Raw genomic sequence first — 4,631 nt, 5'->3', positions numbered from 1 at the left:
CAATTGGAAGTTGAACTACGCTTAAATTGGCCAAAAGAAAAACGCCATAGACGACGGACTGCAACGAATCCTGATAACGAAATAAGAGTTATCAAAACTGTGGACAATAACCCACATGTCAGCCAGAGGCAAATTTCGAGAGAAATTGGGATTAGCTAGTCGTCGGTAGTGAAACGCATGGCCACTCCGTAGTACCGATTTTTGTCATTTAGACTACTTTTTATAGGAAACCCGCAAGAACAAAGTTTACGAAACTCCGTTTGCAGATATGAAAACTCTGAAAAATATAATTCGTACTGCATGCCGAGAAATTACACCAGACATTTTAGTGAGAGTTCGACAGTCTTTTGTGACGCGCATTCAAGCATGTTTACAAAATAGTGGACATCAGTTTGAAAATTTGTTGGATTATGTTTTCTAGTTTTTGTTTAGTTTTTGAGTTATTTCACTGTTTTTTTCTATTTCACACATTTCAGTGTTTCTTTACTAAATTAAAAATGTGTTGTTACTCCATTGTAGTCATTTATTTATTGATTGGCGTTATTAGATTTTTATGAGGGATGTCCACATCTCAAATAAGTAAGTTTATAATTATTAGTCTTTTTAAATCAAGTTATAATTGAGTAAAGTGTTACTGGTTGCATTTAAAGTTCGTCAGGGTCGTAAAGTTATGTGAATCACCCTGTATTTTGTTTATAAAATATTAAACATTTCTAATCTTTTTTTTTTGTTGTATCTGCCACTTTCGCTGTCACTTAATCTTAAATATCCCAGTCTCACTAAGTTCAAACAAATGAAATTCACTATTCACTTTGATTATTCCCCATGAATTTTCGTCATTCGGCTATGATTCGGGGCGTATACGAATTCGAGAAACGAATGATCACTCGAATGATATGAGTCGAGAGTTTTCGGAACGAATCGGAATGAATGATTTTTAAAACAGAATCGAATGATCGATTATTCAGCCATAATCAGCTGAGTTCAGCAAAGTGAATAGTGCCGGAAGTGACCAGTGCCAAAAATGAGCAGCCCAGGGAGTAACCCCAACCCGGAAGAGCAACCCCAAACCGGAAGGACGGCCGAAACCGGAAGGCAAGTCCCCGCACCCTACCGTACTCACTTCCCCTTTTTCCTGCGGTTGTGTCATAATGGGCCGGCCGTCCCAGTCCCAGAAGTGGCTCAAATCCCTTAAGAATCCGACCGGGAGGCTTGCACGGTGGGAAATTTTCCTCCAACAATACGACTTCGAGATAAAGTACCGCCATGGAGTTCTTAACCGAGTGGCTGATGCCTTATGCCTCTTGTCGAGACAACCGACCGAAGACGACGAAATCTCCATCAGATCTGGCCGCCGTGTTGGATGAAATACCAGACTGTCTATGGTACTCACAAGAAGAAAGTTACTGACCAGGAATGTTCCGGGACGCTGCCAACTACGTCGGAAATTGCGCATCCTGCCAAAAGTACAAGACGGCTCAACAACAACCGCCAAGGAAGATGTGTCCATCCCGAAATGTTCTCCCCTGGGAAACCGTCAGCACCTTTACCTCGGTCCAGTAAAGGCAACTGCTACTTAGGAGTGATGCAAGACTGAACTTGTTAGTGCCTTTACCGCACAGTGTGTTTACATACTGTGGCTGAATGACAATAAAATAGTCTACTCTGGTCTAAAACAAAAATATTTTTTTTATACTTATTTTCTGAAGAGTAAAAAATAGTGCAACGAAATATAAGTATGAGTTCAAAAATCCCGCCAAACCATCCACCAGCATTTAAAAACGGTGATCGTTGAGTTTTACAGATAATTAAAAAAATATTAGTGCTCGACTATATGATTTTAAACCTAAACGCAGGAGGTACAATAAATAGCTTCTGCGGGGTAGTTTACTTAGTAAATTTTGTATTCTGGTATACTGGTATTCTTTTGAACGTATAAACATTTTGAAAGTCACTGGCTCACTTCCCGTAATTGGTGTCAACTTCGCGGTAATTTTTTTCTGCACATCCTGCGAAATAAAATTTTGACTACGTGACCAGACCCGTCACTAGCCAGACCATATATGGAATTAATGGCTGACTGATAGACTTATGCTGCTTTGGTTTTGCAATATTATATTATTCTGCATTGATTCAAGTGTATTCTATGGTTCAAGCCTTTTGTTTAAGTGATCATTGCAGGTGGTAATTACTAATGTAAGAAAACTTTTTTGTAAAGTGTTGTGCTTATAGGCATACATAAATACAGGATGTTCCGTCTAAACACCACTTTAGAATTATTGGGAGTTGGAATAATCGTATTTATTTGAAAATTGGTACATAGCCATAAACCATTAAGTCCTCCCAAATGAAAGTATTTTCAAGATGGCGGCACTTCCGCTTATACCGGAAGTCGTCTCAACTTTCTTATTTTAAAGGGAAAGGTATATTTTTTACTGCGTTTTTGGATTAATAGGGTTATTTTAAGGGAGTTTTCATCAGCTTTACCTATACCTAAATTTAGCCGTTTTTGAAATATTTGGAGTTTTTCAAAAATTTTTGTATCTGCACCTTCCACATTAAAAATCGGTAACTCTGCCATTTTTTAAAATTATGAATTCGTTTTTTTTTGCGTTTGAAAGAGAAAGCTTAGATCCTTTTTCTGGTGTTTTCAAATTTTGAGAAAAAAATAACATATCCTAAAATTTTAAGGTTACTTTTGTAATAATTCAAATTCTCATAACTCAATTTTTTCAAATGAAATACCCCAATTTTTATTTTACTAAATAGAAGAGAATTTAATTGTGCATTGATCTGTATTAACATTCCCTATACCTAAATTTAATAATTTTCAAGTTATGGACTTTTTTTTAAGACTACAGAAAATTGATTACACACGTTTTTACATAGTTTGCTATGGAAATCAAAAATGTCAAAATTGTTTCTAAATAAAAGTAGACAGTGACTTATTATTTGACAAATAGTGCCAAAATGTGGAGAATCAAAGTTATGCAAACTTAATTATTATTGATAGGTTCTACCATGCGATCATTATTTAAAGCTAACAAGTAAGAAAAAATTATTTTTGTTTAATGAACGACATCATAATTTTGTTACACTCTCTATAAATACAAAATAAATAAATTAAATCTAAGTTTGAGTAGCTTTGACTCTACATATTTTGGCACTATTTGCTAAATAATAAGTCACTGTTGACGTTTATTGAGAAACAATTTTGACATTTTTGATTTCCATAGCAAACTATTCGAAAACGGATGCGGCTAGATTTTTGGCCGTCTTAACAAAAAGTCACTATAACTTAAAAATTATTAAATTTAGGTATAGGGAATGTTAATACAGATCGATGCAGAATTAGATTCTCTTCCATTTAGTAAAATAAAAATTGGGGTATTTCATTTGGAAAAATTAAGTTATGGGTATTTGAATTATTACAAAAGTAACCTTACAATTTTATGGTTTGTTAATTTTTTTTTCAAAATTTGAAAACACCGGAAAAAAGATCTAAACTTTCTCTTTCAAACGCTAAAAAAACAAATTCAAAATTTTAAAAAATAACACGAGTTACCGATTTTTAAAGTGAAAGGTGCAGATCCAAAAATTTTTGAAAAACTCCAAATATTTCAAAAACGGCTAAATTTAGCTATAGGGAAAGCTGATGAAAACTCCCTTAAAATAACCCGATTAATCCAAAAACGCAGTAAAAAATATAGCTTTCCATTTAAAATAAGAAAGTTGAGACCGACTTCCGGTATAACCGGAAGTGCCGCCATCTTGAAAATATTTTCAATTAAAAGGACTTAATGCATTATGGCTATGTACCAATTTTGAAACAAATATGATTATTCGAACTTCCAATATTTTTAATGTGGGGTTTAGACGGAAGACCCTGAATATTATGTACTGCATGACACCATAAGCGAGAAAAGTGTGTGATAAATATAACTGTTGATGCGGTCAGAGAAATAAAACACTATGCTGGTTTTTAAATCTACGAATTGGTGGCTACAAAAATTATTAATAAATTTCCACAGGTTTTTAAAGATATTGATGAAGATGGAGTCCAAATTGGGGATGGATGCCACAGTCTTACAAGAAGCAGGCTTATTGATAGAAATAACTATTTAAATAGACCACATAAGAGACCTCCAAATTCTGTACATTTGGTAGTGCCTCCAAGCAAGCGAAAATCTATATTAAGCGCTAAAACAGGTAACTGAATCTTCTTTTATGTAAGTAGTACAGAAAAAAATATTTTTTGTGGTGTTTTAGGGTGTGTGAATTGGCAACCCGAAGTGGAAACTGGGAATCAAGAAACTCTTCTGGAAAGAAAGATGTTCTCAACTCAGAAAGAGAACATTTTATCTTGACGGAAGAAATGCTGCAGCTACTTTGTGATACATACACAATGCAGAGCTTGTTTTTGAATAATCAATCCACTTTTCAAGAAATTAAGAAAGATTGGCCTATTTTATTGTTTAAAAAAGAGATATTTTGGCATTTTAAAATGTATGTTAGAAAACATAACGGATCTAGCAACCCTATTTGTGCAGAAGGAGGAGAAAATTTTTCAATTTGGAATTATTGAGGGAAAGTTTACCAAGATCGTAGCTGTTCCTGCCGAGCAATATGAA

This window comes from Tribolium madens, unplaced genomic scaffold, assembly GCF_015345945.1.
Source record: "Tribolium madens isolate multiple individuals breed KSU strain unplaced genomic scaffold, Tmad_KSU_1.1 Scaffold_20;HRSCAF=117;Tcas5.2_LG4, whole genome shotgun sequence".
Classification (NCBI taxonomy): Eukaryota; Metazoa; Arthropoda; class Insecta; order Coleoptera; family Tenebrionidae; genus Tribolium; species Tribolium madens.
This window is presented reverse-complemented; position numbering follows the sequence as displayed.